The 16,911-nt window shown below is 41.4% G+C and overlaps 1 non-coding gene across 1 annotated transcript; it reads right to left on the bottom strand.

The window, feature by feature from the left end:
- Window positions 1-15,637: 15,637 nt before the first annotated feature.
- LOC137778752 (U6 spliceosomal RNA) lies at window positions 15,638-15,741 on the bottom strand. Its single transcript, XR_011076993.1, has one exon. It is a non-coding gene; the product is annotated as a U6 spliceosomal RNA (small nuclear RNA).
- Window positions 15,742-16,911: the final 1,170 nt, after the last annotated feature.

The following is a 16,911-nucleotide window of genomic DNA, read 5'->3' as shown; positions in this document are numbered from 1 at the left end:
AGTCTTTTCCATGAATTTCTTGAAGATGAAACCCTTTTATAGGAACATATTTGCAAAAGCATCAGAGTACACCCAGAACTGTCCGTAAATGACAACGTGCAGATAATTTAAAAACCATCCCTCCTCTTTTGTAACTTCGACTTATAGACTCCCACACTTCAGCATCCATGCCTTCATTGATATGGTCTTTTAGCTTCCAACCTCCCAGTTGACCCTTGGTTTCTGGCTTTTCTTCCTCTCTGGGTTGATATTGTTCAGCCTGCCTCCATCACTGTATTATTTGTTCAGCTTTACCATCTCTCTCTCCTGTTACGAAGGGTAATTTCTGACAGAAGCACCTATGGGCGGGTGAAGGGATATGTTTTGTGACATTTCCTCCCCCTGCAAGTCTCAAGAGTGAACAGGTGAGAGGGCGAGAATGTCGGTAGCAATCCTACATGAGGTTCTGAAATTATCCAGAAGCTCCTGACCCCACCGATTCGGGCCCGGGGCTTGCAGCCTCGACCCAGGGGGAGATTACGGTGGAGAGCTGCGAGCAACCTCAGCCGCTGGTGGGAGTGGGCGGCACTCTGACACCCAGGCCCCCACCCCAAGCTTAGAGGAGGTGGGCTTCTATCTATAGAACTGGCTGATCTGTCTCTGCTTGAGGTGATGGAGATGATCAGGGTCCAATTTATTTCACACCAACACGAGCTCTTATCACTCGCATCATTGCTCTAAGGAGACTGAGAGCGATTCCCATCAAGCACATTTAGTGCAAAGAAAGGGCCTCACTGAGTCCAGCTCTCCTGTGGTCAGTGGGCATCACACCTAGGTTCCCCTCGTAAACAGAACATAAACAGCCTGTTCAAATTAAGAGCTTGTTAAGAACCCACATACTGTAAACAAGGTAGCAGCTGGCTGCAGCCTCAGAATGGAGGTGAAGATTATTTCCCTGGTGTTCACAAAAGGACCACTTTACAAGTGCGATCTCCCCATGTGAGAGATTCCATTGTATTTTGAAATTTTTGAAATTTCAGGGCAGACTTTTACAAACAGACATTAAAAGTAATGCCTGTGTGCCTGGTGGTTTGACAGCAAAGGGTGTATGAAGGCAGACTCTGAGCCATGGTCTTGGGGAGTCTCCCCAGAGAGAGAAAATGAATTTTAAATGTGAAAACAAAAAATCATCCACGCGGAATGCCTTGAGAGATCAAAATGGAGAAAGAAGTCCTGAGCACTACCAGTTCTGTTTATTGGATGGCCCAAGACAGGAGCTGGTGATCTCCACTGTGGAGATGGGGGTGGTTGGAAGCTGTACAAATGTAGTGGACCCGTTTGCCTTGGGCCCTGAACTGTTTTGGTTTCCTACACAGACTGTAGGCTAAAAAGTGGCTCATTCATTGATCAACAAAGCCAAGTTTGTGAGCAAGAGATGATTCTGAAAAAGCTGGAGGAGAGGTCAGAACTGATCAGAAATAAACTCATTAGAGACACACGCAAAGGGGGATTCAGCTCTCTCCCAGTCCAGACCCAACCCCCCCCCCCCCAAGCTCTCTTCTTTCCCACCAAACGCATGAACATCCACGTGACTCGGGCAAAGGCTGGCGGAATGTGAGCTTGGGGAAGAAAGAACAGAAGGATGTGGTCTGAAAACAGGCCACAAGCCCTCACTGTAGAGCCAAGGGCATTAAACACAATTGCATTCAACATGTTTTTATTTTCAAGAAAAAATTAGGGACTCCCCTTCCCCCAGCCCTAAAGCTACTTAATTTCTCAATACAAGAGAACGAGGGCTCTCTCTCATCTGACATCACAGAGGACTTTCAAGCCACAGGTTCAGTGAGACTTTTCTAACCCGTTGTGTCCAAAGTGGGACCCGTTGCCCAGATTGGAACCCACACGGGACGGGTGGTGGAAATCGCAAGCAGACTGTGCATTAGATCTGTGGCTTTTCTGTTGCATCAGCGTCATGCATGTTATGTTGTCCAGTTCAGGTGACAGGGCTTCTGCCTCGTCTACTCCTTTCCCTGTGGTCCTCCTGTTGGGACAGGTGATTTCAGCCCATTTGGGTGGAGCTCCGACACCCCACCCACATACTTGTCAGCGGCTCTCCCGAGGAAGGACGTTTAGTCGCTCTCTAGCCAGTGACTGGGAAGAGTTTCACACCAGTTTCCAAAACCTGCCTGGGCCTGGATTCTCTGGATGCTGAGCTTCATACGATGGACCAGATCCTCTTAGAACATTGAAACCTGGACTCCTGGCCACCTCTACCCTTTGGGACCAGATCGAGTGCTGGGTTCTTCTAGCAAATGTTGGTTTCTTCCCTTCTCCAGTGAACAAACAAGGATAGTAAAAAGAAATTGCACATGGGAATTTTGGTCTTTTTTGGATCACTCTACCTATCAGAGAATGCCTCCTTTTCAGAGAGAGCTAATTTAAAGGGAAAATTTGATTCCCACTGCCACTGTTTGCAGTAGCAGAGAAGAAGGGACACCCTCAGAGAGGCTGGGATGTTTGGGGCTCTGTGTTAAAGTTCTTATGCCCCCCTAATACACGAACAGAAATGACCATGAAGAGCTTGGATAATGAGTGCCCCATGGGTGCAACGCAACAGCTATGAGCACGGGTTCCTTTCCCATTTCCTTCCCTACTTTCTTCTCCATCCCTCATGAGATCTGTGGGATGCGGGTACTTGGAAGGGGTGGGTGTATTCTCACTTCCAAGCTCCCGAGGAAAATGTGGGGAGGCGTCTCTTCCGTGCTGCTCTGGTTCTTTCAGCTGGGGAGAAATTAATCGGGCTAGAAATAGTATCTCTTGGATTTCTCAAATACCTTTCTTTCAAAGAGCACCTATTCCACGTCGTTAAGAGCCAGGCTGCCAGTTAATCTCCTGAGTTGGAAGAGGAGGGTTCAGCTGTTCCCTAGACACTCCTCTTATCATTTGATTTTATTTTTGTGACATTATTCCTTACCCACTCTGACTTACACCAATTTGGAAGCTTCTCTGTAACTCTGCCAGAAACCGTGGCTTTTATAGCATCCTTCTCCCAAGGTGGGCGGCCATAGCTCCCAACGCTGGGTTTTCGCTTTCAATGTGCTTCTATCCTCTTTCTAACTTTAAGCAAGAGATTACTAGCGCTGGCCCCTTTGCAATTTTTCTGTTCTCCTCACTGCTGTGGGTAATGCATCTTGGTCTTTCTTGCGATAATTTCAGTGGGGTTTGGGGAGGAACAGGAGGAGGAAGGAAAAACCTTGTGCTCAGCCGCCATCTTGAATTGGAACTTGGAAAGTATTTCAAAAAATAAATACTTCTGGGCTCCAATCCCACGCCTTCTGAATCTGAATCACCAGGTGTCCTGCCCAGAAAAAAAATAAGTTTTGTTGCCTTTTTATATATATAAAAAAAATCCCCCTTCGTGGCTGTGAATCAAGCCCTCCCTGGAACAGTGATTGGATCTCAGACCTGTGGAAGTCCCAGCTCCCACCCAACCCCCAGCCTCCTCTTTTTCTGCTGTCCCGGCCATTCAAACAATTTATATTTCCTTTTCGCCTGCCGTGATATTTCATTGTTTTGCACTTTTGAACATGCTGATCGAATTGCCTGTGTTTCATGTCTCACCTTTTTCACTTAAAAAATTCTATTCATTCTTCATTCTGTCTTTGATGGGAATCCTTTCTAGGTGCTCTCCTGTCTCCTACGCTGCCTGTCAACAGGACCTGGCATGGAATGGGTACTTGATAAAATGCCGTTGAAATAACATTGAATTATATTAGAATGCAACCAGATTGAATGAACAGAGTGAAAGAAGAATTTTAGCAAATAACTGAAAATTATGGGAGACCAAAGACCATCTCTATCCTTCTGGGCTAATTAAAGATGAGAAATCAAATATCTCTTAAAATATTTAAGAAGACCGTAAAATCTTAAACATGTAAATATTTAAGAAGACTGTAAAATAGTTAAGACTGGAAGAATGTGTACGTTTATTTGTATATTTGCCATTTCAGCCTCAAAGACTTCTATGTCATCTCTCATTCTCATCCCTGCCTTTAAATCTAATGCAACTCCCCAGCTCAGCAACGAGCTGCCATTCTAGTTCCTGTGACATCAGGCCAGCTGTGTCTTAAAAGACAATTAAGCTAAAGGGAAGTTTATGTGTGGGGAAACGGTACCACCATCACTGCTGTAACTGTGGTCACTGAAGGCACCGGGATTAGAAGCACAATCCTTTGGATTTTAAACGTGATAAGAAAGACAGAAACAGATTCAGATGCCAGCAAAGACGAAGCCATGTTTGTTCAGACCTATTTTCAATTGTGTCTCTTGGGAAAAGCTTACTTTCCTGCAGCAAAATTGGAAAGGGTTTGGACTGGAGGAGCTCAGGTGAATGAGCGTATATGCTAATTTACTAATTAGCTTCAGGGACTTACATTTTGTCACCCTGAATGCAAAACTCAATGCTTCCCATTGTGCCAGATGCTTTCACAAATCAAATCCCACAGACAGGAATAATTTCCCTCTTGGGGGATGAATTTTATAAGCTGTTATATTACCTGCCATGTTTGAGACTAACAGTCTTGGGGTTCTACAGACTGTGTAACTCAGAACTCTTTGGGCCATGGTAGGACTAAGAGAGCCAATCAATTCAATTCAAACATTTACTGAATATAGGAATCTGAGGTCCAGGAGATAGGAATTGTCTTATCCATTTTTGTTACTGCAGCACGACCTACAGTGCTAGGTAGCTAGCAGGTGACCAAGAAATATTTGTTAAATCACAGATGGATCATAGATGGACAAAGAGGGGAGCTGGTTGAATAATATGCTGCCAGGGTCTGTCCACGATGAACTCAGGGTCTAGAGCAGGGATCATGCACTCAGGTGTCTACAGGGCCAGGAAGGTAGAAATAAATCAATGAAATGGATTGATAATAAGAAAAATCGGTGGCCAGAAATATATTCGATTCTTCTCTGTTTTTCCAGATGTGTTGTTGTAAGGTCACAACAGAAATATGTGTAATATAGAATAGTATCAATTTGAAATTGAAAATTAACACATGCATATATTTGAATATGTAATTCATTACACATTTCAGTTTGTATTTTATGTATTTTTATTTTGTTAACTCATTATACTTTGGATTAGGACATAGAAACCTGACCACGGCTCTTGTTGGGTTTTTTTCTTTCTTTCTTTTTTTTTTTGGTATTAAGATGACAATGTCAAGTCTTGTGTTCCGTGTTCAATGTTAAGTTCTTTAACGGGCTGTGACATTTAGTTTTATTCAGTTTTATAACAAAAAACAGCTGTTCACAAATGTAGGGATTCTAAATGCAGAAAGATTCTTGCACAGTGATTTTTTTAAAAAACAATGACTCGAAATATTTGCAATATTCTGCTTTTCTAACATCATTGTATTTACTTTTCTTTGGAGCATAGGATAGTGATTTCCATTTGTAGCTTTTATTCAAATTATGAATTTTACATCTGAGTGTGAATTGAACAACGTTAGTTCATGTTCTAAAGTTTAAAATCTGAGAATTTTTTTTGCTGTTCAGTCCTCAAGTCTATAATTTTGGAAATGTTTCACTTTCATTTCAGGAAACGGATTTCAGGGAGGGAAACTGGGGTATACGCTAGTGAAAGGTGGTGAGGTTTTTCTTTGAATTATACTGACATGCCTATTTTTCCCCAAAAGCTAATAAAAATCTCTGTCACCATGGCAAAATCAAATCCCTGGCATCCTGCCAGCTCTGAGTCTAGTAAACATGAATGGTCTGTAGTTTTAGGCTAGGGGCAGGCAGTATTCATGGTGTTATGTATATGAAAGTTTTAGTACAAGATTATTCCTGGGTGAATGAGTTAACAAATAGCTAACGACAAAGCCTTTGCAAACTGCTACCATCTTGGATTTTAGTACTACAGCAAGTACTAAAATATTAACCATGACCGTTCCAGGAGCCATATCGTAATCCAGTTTACTAATTTGGATGAGTTCACCTTAAAATGTTCAGGACTTTTCCCAATACAAGATAGTAGGTCATGCCCTGATATGTGTACCTGTCATAGGCATCACGTCCAACACTTTCTATCAAACTTTGGTCATATCAAAATTCTGACTGGGGCTTCCCTGGTGGCGCAGTGGTTGAGAATCCGCCGGCCAATGCAGGCGACACGGGTTCGAGCCCTGGTCTGGGAAGATCCCACATGCAGCGGAGCAACTGGGCCCGTGAGCCACAACTACTGAGCCTGCATGTCTGGAGCCTGTGCTCCACAACAAGAGAGGCCGCGATAGGGAGAGGCCCGCGCACCGCGATGAAGAGTGGCCCCCGCTCGCCGCAACTAGAGAAAGCCCTTGCACAGAAACGAAGACCCAACACAGCCAAAATAAATAAATAAATAAATTTTAAAAAAATGCATTAAAAAAAAAATTCTGACTGGAAGCATGAAGAAATGCAGATTTATTGGGAGATGTTATCTGCATTCTCATCCATAATAGAAAACATCATTAACAATCTATTTTCAAGCAACTCCTCCTGCAAGTTCTCAGCCTTATGGTCAGCATTCTGGGCACAAGTGTTTCTGGTTAGACTTAGGTTTGTAAATACTCGTCTCTGTCCTGCACTGCTGCTCTCTAGAGATGCTGTTCAAGACCCACTATCTGAGAAAGTTTTGATGCCTGGGCAATTTTTGTTTCCACTTAATATATAAAAGTGTCTCACTTGCAGAATTACTTATTTTACTCACATTATAAATAAGCAAGTTGAAATTTTATTTTTTCATTTCATTCATTTTTTAAAAAGTCATATTTTATTCAGGTAAAACTTACCCTGCCCCAGGGAAACCACAATAAAGGCTGTTACTCACATTTTCCCCTCACTCCTTCATGTCCCGATGGACCCTGGTGTCTCCCTGTGTGGCCCTGCCTGGTGTGACATGCCCCATTCTCCCGGGATCTGTGAGTATAACAAACTGTCTCCTAATGGTAGTCATCTCCTGATCTGTTGGCCTCACTATACCTGAGCAATAATAAATCCTGTATTTTAAAACAATGTGGGACTGGATGTAACATGAAGTGATACCAATTCATACATTTGAACTACATGTACATCCAATTCTTGAACTGCAATACTTTTATTTTTATACAAATACAGTTGACCCTTGAACAACATGGGTTTGAACTGTGCGGATTTTTTCTCAATAAATACATACTGCAGTACTATGACATCTGAGGTTGTTGAATCCATGGATACAGAACTGCTGATATGGAGGGCTGACTGTAAACTTACAGTCAGATTTTCACCTGCACAAGGGTCAGTGCTGTATTTAATAAGATGTATTTAAATTTCCTAAAATTTAAATTTTAAAATTTCATCTTAACAAATATTGATAATTTTCTTTCTTTCTTTCTTTGGTCACATGGTGCAGCATGCTGAATCTTAGTTCCCCAACCAAGGATTGAACCGGAGCCCCCTGCATTGGGAGGGTGGAGTCCTAACCACTGGACCACTAGGGAAGTCTCTTAACAAATAATTTTGAATAAATATTTTGATATTGGTTAATTATCACTTATAATTAAAAGAAAAATAACCTTTCGGAAAATATATAATTTAAAAAAATTTCTAAAATTAAAAAAATGTTTTACATTTCATTTATGCTTTAATGAAAATAAATTTAAATTGTGTATCTCTTAAGTAAAAATATGTTTTACCTTTAATCCTTTAGATCATTACTGTCAATAACAAATTATGTGACTTTTGATTATAACAACATAAATAATGATTTCACTGAAATAAAGCCAACAAAATGAGCTTAATGGAAAAATATAAAATAATTTATAAGTTATTTATATCTTTATTTTATCACTCATTCAAGCATCCTTGGCCTATCCCCAGTACACCCACATGTGTGCAATAACAATCAAATTTAGTTTTCATTGGTATTTTGATGACTTTCCATCAGATAGAGACCTTAGCTTTACCCATATTTTAAATTTTGTCATTATGAAGGTGTATTTGTTAAAGTAGCAATATAGAACATATATTCCTCAATAGTTTGCTTAACTTATGACCTTTAAATATTTAAGTGTATGGCACATGGGCCTGTACTGGTATTCCTGCCTTGGCCCTACGCTGTCAGGAGCAGGCTAGCAGACATACTGACTTCCTGTTTCTCAAAATGACAAGCCTCCTCCAGCCATGTCCTCTCGCAGGAAACTTCTTTCTCTGAGGTCTTCTCACAGTGACCCCTGGGTCACTCATCTGAGCTTCAATGTCACCTCCAAGGGATGCTCTTCCCTGGATAAAGGCTCTATAGGATTCCCTTGTTTTATTTTCCTTGTATCTCATATCACCACCAGATATTTCTTAATCTATACCTTTGTTCATTTTCTGTCTTCTATCACTGGAATTTAAACCCTAGACAAATTAAATCAGAATCTTTGATGTCAGGCTCAGTTTGGATATTTTCCTTAAAGCTTTCTTATATGAAGGCAGGGTTGAAAACTACTGCCCCGGGGCTACCCTTGGTTGTATGCTCAAGGAAACATAAACAGGAATGGTCAGGAAGGCCTGTTTGCAATAGCAAAAAAAAAGAAAAAAAGTAACTAAAATATATGGTGCCAGGAAAATGGAGATATAAGTTATGGCATATTTATAAGCTACAATAAATACTACACATCAGTTAAAATAAATTTCTTTGAGCTACATAAATCAACATGGATAAATCCCCCCAAACACAAGTATGAAAAGCAAGTTAGGGAAAAATATGTATGGTACAGTAGTATTTATTTTAAAAGCTAAAGAAAGATGCAAAACAATGCATAATTTATGGATACATACATCTGCAAGTAAATTTAATTTTTAAAAAATTCCTAGGATGCTTAACATCAATTTTGTGAAAGTGATTATTTCTCAAAAAGGGGGGTGGGTACAAGGACTAGGGAAGGAAAAGCAGGAGCTTGACCTCTTATTCTAAATGCTTTACTTAAATGTTCCATTTAACAGAGCTCATTCACTAGGTTTTTCTGTGTCCTTGAAATCTTTTGTAATAAAAAAGAGATGACAATTTTACAGTATTTTTGGAGACACTATCAACAGAACTTCATGATCATTTTGGTCAATTCTCTGGGCTTTCCAGTTTTGTGGCAAATATTGTCATAACTTGCTTCTAAATCTGTTCAGACTAACGTAGAAAATTTGAGAGCCATCTGGGTCTTCATAGCATAGTAATCAAGAAATTTTGCCCCTGCCATTTTGGGTGCTATGGAATCCTACTTAAATTCTTCCATTCTCAGAAAAGTTCTAAATACTGTTTCAATCCCTATGCTCAAGGCTCATCCGTTCATTCATTTGCTTATTTATTCAGTGAGTATTTGTTGAACATGCTTACAAAGCGAGGACGTGGGTAGAATTCTGTTCTGTCCTCAGCCTCTTCTTCTGCTGTGGGGTCTAAAATTAAAATATTACTTTCGTTGTGTGTATGGCAGGTGCTTTTCCAATAACTTAAAGACTGTCACAATTAGAATAGCTTTCATTTCTATAGCAATATATTTCATATATTCTCACCCATTTCATGATATGTGATTTAAATTCCTCAAAGGTCCCCACAGAGCAAAATTCACTAACAGAACAATCTAAACAGAAAGACCCAGGGCTTGTGCAGACTGACAGGATTCCGCTGCGGGCGGTTACTCCTGCTCCAGAGCCGTAGCTCTGGCTGTATTGAATCTCCAGAGAACCTTAGAGATTTGCTATGATTTACAACAGTTCAAGTTTCTCGAGGACACAGATTATGTCTCCCCCTTGTCCACATATCCGTCATTGGTCCACGCCGTTATCCAGGTTTTTATTTGACAATAACTTCCCTTTCCTATTGCTGGGTACTTGGTACCATCCCCTTGACCTAAACCATTAACATTAACTCATAATTAACTATATGAGTACAAATTAGATAGAGCCTGTGAAGTTACAGTTTTACGAGGAGCGAGGGATGCTGCACGTCGAAGACTTCTTTTTTATTCACGTGTGAAAGAAACAAAACTTTTCAGGATTCAACTGGCTGGAGGGAAATGTCATGCCAGCATGTGCAAAATGACGGGGGGACAGCTGGCTGGAAAGGCGTACATCAGAAACCAGCCTCACCTCCTTGCTGTGGAAATTGACACCAGGATGTGTATAAATAGCGCTCTCTGTTCCCCGGTGCTGGCAGGAAGAGCAGTGGGTATTTAAATGAAAGCCACCACTGTGTACAGCTCGGAGGCAGGCTCAATGGTTTCCTTATAGAAGGCCTGAAAACAGAGGTCCCACGGGCAGGGCGCGCTGTGACAATGTCATGTTTGCTGGGGGGAAGGGGACCCTTTGGGGCGCAGGGCAGAGAGGGCTCCAGTGTAATGGCTCCGTGAAAAACATACAGGCTCCAGTTACCCAGCAGAAGTGACTAAAGGTAACCCAGATGCTCAGACCAGCGTACGAGCCAGCCTGAGATCCTTCACATCCTTGAGCTTTCTGCTTCCTCAGTTTGGAGAGTCGGGAGAGGCCACCCCAGGTGGATGTTCATAGCCTATTCCAAACTGCGTTTTTAATTGTGATGTCTGAGTTCAGCTACATCCCATAACCACTCCTCGAAGCCCCAGGAAATCTTATTTTTCCATAAGCAACATGGAGTCCCTCCCCCGATTTCCAATCCTTGGACTTGGTTCTCTTTGAAGAATGAGGCTGTAGCTCACCCATCCTACACTTCCCTCTAACCCCGTGCCAAATGCAGTCAGACTCAGTGCTCAGTTAACATTCAATAAATAAATGGCCTTTTCACTTCTCCGCCTGGGACCCGCCTCTCCCCAGCAGCAGGGATGTCCCAGAAGAGGGCGGCCCCTTAGGCGGGCTCTGGAAGAGCTCTGTCTCAGGTGCATTGATTGGCTCTGTTTATAAGCACATTGACTTCAGGGAATGGGAAGAATAAACTTCAGGAGACAGAAGTCAGGGGAGGGCACAGCACGTCATCGTTCTGTGCAACTCATCGGTTCAAATGCAACCCCAGCAAATCCAACACACGTGACACCGAATCTGGGACTGATCAAAAGTTGGCAATAACCCCATGCCACACTGGATAGCATACAGAAGCAGTATGCTCATTTGTTTTCAGGTGACTACGGAACAGAGCAGGGGAGTGTCACTTCCTCCACGCTGCTGGGGGCTGCTTAGGGACCTGCCTCTTTCTGTGAATCTGCAGTAGTTCCGTGTCAGGATGTTGGTCCCTCATCTGCAGTGCGAAGGAATGAAGGCCCTGGACGAGGTGAGGGCACATGGATATTCTGTGGCTGAAATCTGTCCTTCCCCAAGTCTCTCGTTCAAGACCACAGAGAGGGGACCCAGGCTGGGTGCGTCCACCTCAGACCTCTTTCTCCAGCCTGTAGCCACGCACTCTCCCTCACGTATCCATTTAATCTCTGTCGTGGCAACTGCGGAACAAAAGCAGCTGTTTGCTCTGCTGACCTCGCGTCCTTCGGGCTGTCGACCTAGGTACAGCTTGCAGGCCTCTGGGGCAAAACGTTTATGTTTGATGAACTCAGTTTTAAAGCTCATCATCCATGGAGGCACTGATGCTCCTGGACTTATCTGCCAAGTCAGTAGCTTCTGACCAATAGTATAGCTTCTATCTAGTCTGGCAACAAGAAAAAAGCAATTTTAGATGAGATTTTTATTTGGTATGATCCAAACTCCAGGTTGTCTCTCTCAGGAGTAAGAATCATCCCACAGGAGTGCTTTTAAGTGATGTTGTTATTCAAGGAAAAGAACCCAATCTACATTCCGATTCCAACCAATTATGTCTTCACTCAGTTTATTTTCTTAGGTTTTAAATAGTTTTCTATTAAAAAAAAAACTTTAAAAGTGTAGTTTTATGATGATTCAAAGGACTGCCGCTGTGCCTTCAGCTAGAAGAAAACACACAGAATACATTTAAATGAATTACAAAGTGTATTATACTCTGCAAATCAGCATTAAAATGCACATTAATTTTTGCAGCTCTTAAATACTTCAGTTGCCGAGGAACTGCCTCCATCCTATAATTGAAATAGCTCTTCAGATGCAATTTAGTTGCTGATTGGTTTTTAAGTATTTTAAAAAGCTAACAGCTCAGATGGAAAAAGAGGGTATACCCTTGAGTTATAAATAGGAGCACAGATGTCATCATGGGTGGACCCATCAGGCCACTGCCAACCGCGACGATTTTCTCCAGAGAAGGGGTGTTCCACCCTGAAGGCTGGCACACCATCAACTGTTCAGGAAACCCTAGAGCTGGCTCGACATCAAATCGAAGACCTCAGTTGGGAGGGAGTCATTACCCTTTGAGTGAATTAACCGCGTCTCTTTTTCACTCTGCTCCTATCCACACATTCCATACTTTCTCCTCTTGCCTTTTGTTACCCCTGGGTTTTTGTCAGTTTCAAGAAACGTCAAGTAGGAAAAGAAGAGGCAAAACAAAAAAGCAAGTCCATTTTGATATTCATCATCAGGTGAATATCTACAGGTGTGAGTGGGAAGAGGTTTCAACTAAATGTCCAAATCAGGCATCGGAATGCTTTGTGGATTTTATGTTATGGGCTATGCCCAGCAGCAAAAGGATATTGCAAGGTGGCCGTGTCCCCATAGCAACGCTCAATAACTTCAAGATTAAAAAAATAATCTAGGGATTCTTAGCCGTGTGTCTGCCTCCTTGATATTAATAAAGTCATTTTGAACTCACCGCTGGGAATAACAGTATGTGTTGGAGAAAACATGGGAGATACAATTGGTTCCACAAATCTCACAGTAACTGAGGGTCCATGGTCAGGTCACCTAAATTCTTGGTTTCTTAACTTTCTTCCGTGACAAACAGTATTAAGGATATGCTAATTAATTTACTTATTAATATATTAGTGAGATATTGTTGAAACGTTCTAAAGTTGACATGTAAAGTAATAATGCTTGAAAACTACAAATTGCTATGTGAACACAGAGTGAATTACTGTTAGGGAATTCTGAAGATGAAGATTTGGGTGAGAACTCTGGTGAGCTCGCCAGAAGGGAAACCTCAAAAGCCTTCAAGTCCTTTGGTGCACTGTATCAGATCAGACAATTTGTAGGCAGTAAAAGATTCAGATTCAAAGAGAGGTTAACTGTGGTCTGTGAATCCTGTCTCTCTGTTGAGGATCCCATCCAAAGTATGAGTAGGTAAATTTTAGGTTATGGAAAAATCTACCCTTTTTAAAATTAATTTCTTTCTTTAATTGAAATATAGTTGATTTACGATATTATATTAGTTGCAGGTATATAGCCTAGTGATTCAGTATTTGTACAGATTATGCTCCATTATAATCTGTTTGTGACGGCTATAATTCCCTGTGTTGTACATTATATCCTTGTTACTTATCTATTTTATACATAATAGTTTGTACCTCTTAATCCCTTACCCCTATCTTGCCCCTCCCCCCTTCCCTCTCCCCACTGGAAACCACTGGTTTGTCCTCTATATCTGCAAGTCTGTTTCTCTTCTGCTACACACATTTGTTTGCTTTATTTTTAGATTCCACATATAAGTGATATCGTACGGTAATTGTCTTTCTCTGCCTGACTTATTTCACTAAGCATAATACCCTCTAGGTCTATCCATGTTGCTGCAGATGGCAGGATTTCATTCTGGAAAAATCTACTCTTTGTACTTTCTTTTTACCTACAGCATGTGAGGAGAAAAAGGGATGGAGATAGAGAAAGAGCTTGGCTGATAATAACAAAAGTAATAATGACAACATCTAACTACCATTCATTGTGTAGCTGAACTGAATGCCCAGCAATTAGCTCCCTATTTTATATTCATTGTAATCTTCACAAAACCCCATGAAGTAGATACTATAAATATCTCTTCTTATAAACGAGGACACTGCAGCCTAAAGAGGGTAAACGTTGCTCTCAATCTCATACAAGAAGTGGTAGCAACATATATATTCTAACGTGACTTTTTTAAACTTAAAGTACATTATGTATAACTATACAGATTGTTAAGAAGTCCCTGCAAAATATATCTCACTACGTGTCACTCACATGAACTCTAGTCTGTCCTGAAAGCCATGGGTTGTTAGAAAATTCATCCAAGTGTGAAGAAGAGTAGAGAGAAGAGATTTCAGGTGATAGAGTTTTCTTTTTTTCTGACTGTGATACGCCTTGCCATGTCTAGCTTATTCATCTTATGAAAAACTTAACGCAAAGAAAAATGTGTCCTGCATCTGTTAAGAGAAAAGAAACTCACCACTGACAGAGGACCTCAAGAAGAGATGCAGAACGGATCACCTTCAAGTGCCATGATGATTTAATTCTCTTCAATAGATCATTATTTTTTTTTTTTAATTAAAAAAGATTTTTTTGGCAGTGCCACGCAGCTTGTGGGATCTTAGTTCCCCGACCAGGGATCGAACCCAGGCCCTGGCAGTGAAAGCACTGAGTCCTAACCACTGGACCGCCAAGGAATTCCCTAGATATTATTTAAATTATACTGTCAAAATCTAAATAACATATGCAGAGACTCCCAGAGCACCTCTTCCATAAAAATCTCAATGGAAGTTGAAAAAACAAAGCACACTATGGTCTATTTTCTTTGAAAATATACTGATGGCATTCGGAGGATGAAGTTTAAGCAATGCCCCCAAGAGCTCCCCTCTTTAGCCAAAAGTCTCCCAACCAGAGTGTTTTCACTTTCCTCATTATGCAGGGTTTGTAAGCTTAAAAAATAAACCTACCAAAAAAAAAAAAACCAAGAGATAAAATGGTAGTGTGTAGAAAGGGTAGGAAGATGAGGAGGCTGTGGGATCTTTCTAAAAAGCACATCTTTCCTTCTGTGATGGAAAATCAAAAACCCTTGGTAGACACATGCCAATATGTACATGATGTGGGGTAATGTACACTGCTGTCACTGGCGTTGAACACTGGTGCGCTCCTTTTTGATCTACACCATATGTTGTCTGCAGCTATCAAGAGATTCAACTGAAAGAGACACTGGAATCCTGCAGAGCCTCAAGGAGCTGCCCTTCACGTCCTGTCCCTCCTCGGAGCCAGCGGAGGAAAGGGGTGGACATCGAGGTGGGGCAGACGGAAGTCAGGGGTGAAAGTGACCAGCCCAGAGGAGGGAGCGGCCAGGGAGGACTCAGAAATGACATGCGGTCAGAGTCTGAGTTCAGAGAATCCCGGAAAGTCTATTTTCTATTCATGATAGGACATTCATGGTTGTGAATAACACAGTTTGAAAGGTTTAAAACTCAGTGTGTCATTGTGCTAAAATAGATCTGTGCTGCGAGATTGCCAAGCTGGCATTAAAAAGAGGGAGGGGGAAAAAAAGAGGAAAGAAAGAGGAGGGGAAAAAAGTGCCCACACCATGAGGGCCCAGATGAAGTAAACCCTAGACCTGCCTGCTGCTATATCCAGATGTTTCCAAGGAAGGTGGATCGCTCTTAATTGTGCCTGAGACATACTAGGAACTTGGCTTTTTGGAAATCCAGGAAATTTCTTATCTTCCTATCAGTGGTTCCCTAAATGGATGGCACACTAGGACCCCCTAGAGATCTCTTCAAAATGACCTGATGCCTGGGCCCAGCCCTAGAGATTCTGATTTTTTAAAAAAATTATTAAAAATATGGAATGCTTCATGAATTTGCCTATCATCCTTGGGCAGGGGCCGTGCTAATCTTTGTACTGTGTCAGTTTTAGTATATGTGCTGCTGAAGCTAGCGTGAGATTCAATTTGTTTGGGGCTAGTACTATTTTTTTTTTCTTCTTCTTCTTCTAAAATTCCTCCGTTGAGTCTAATATGCAGCCAATGTTGAGAAATGCTGTTATGGACTTGCAAACATCTTTTTAAAAACTGCCTTGATTGCCTTCTCTTTGGCAGATGTTTTAGCACTTTGCTAATCGTAAGTGGAATGTCAAATCCTACCTTCATGGGTTGGAGTTTCCCATGGAGTTTTCCCGGTGAGTTTCCCAGGGAAAAACCCTGACACAGGCTGAAATGATTTCTGGGTTTCATAATTTCTAAGGTGCACATTCCACACCGCCCAGACCCCCTCCCTACCACCGCCCATTTTAATGCAGCAGAAATCAGGATGCATCTTACAATCACTGCGATTGTTCAGTCATCGCCGGACCAAGTTGCAGTCCCAATTAAGCTGTCGTTGCTTTTACACACTCTTGGTCATAGCGCTTCATATCTCCGGCACTTGCATTGTGTTATATGAATTGTTGCAACCAGATGTGTTTAATGATTTAATGGGTGCTTAAAAAGTCTCTAAGAAGATGATGCTATGATTTGTCGTTAAAGCAAAAAGTTACTGAGTACAAAGAAGGGCCGGCAAGCAGAAAAGGGGGGCACAGATTTGGTATTAGGAAAACAATTATTTGTCATTAAAGGAGTGACCGAAATTCCTCATGTTCTTACAAAGCAACAAGCCAGTGTTTTCTGGGATCTGCAGGAGGACACGTGCACGCAGAGAGGAGGGCTCCTTCTGAGACCGTGCAAGAGGACTTCCCATCACACCAGCCAAGCAAGAAAGCGCTCACATCAAAACTCACGGAAAGGTGAGCAATGGTTGGAAAGAACATCTGAGACCATTGTGGAGGACTTCTTTGGTTTAGAGAAAACTGTATCATCGATGCTTTAAAATTTTTTTAAATTTATTTTATTAAAGTATAGTTGATTTTTAAAAATTTATTTTATTGAAATATAGTTAATTTAACATGGATGCCTTTGATGGCACAAATGACAGTGTCACAGCTAAAGCTGCCCATCAATGATCGAGTTAAAAAGTAATGTAAAAAAATATATATATATTTAAAAATGTAATATAAAAGCACATTTCCTGAATAAGAAGAAATTTTTGAAATTCCATAACCAATTTATTTTAGTTA

The sequence above is a fragment of the Eschrichtius robustus genome, chromosome 1 (assembly GCF_028021215.1).
Source record: "Eschrichtius robustus isolate mEscRob2 chromosome 1, mEscRob2.pri, whole genome shotgun sequence".
Taxonomy (NCBI): domain Eukaryota; kingdom Metazoa; phylum Chordata; class Mammalia; order Artiodactyla; family Eschrichtiidae; genus Eschrichtius; species Eschrichtius robustus.
Note: the sequence above shows the minus strand (reverse complement) of the source record. Positions and strands in the feature narration are given on the sequence as shown.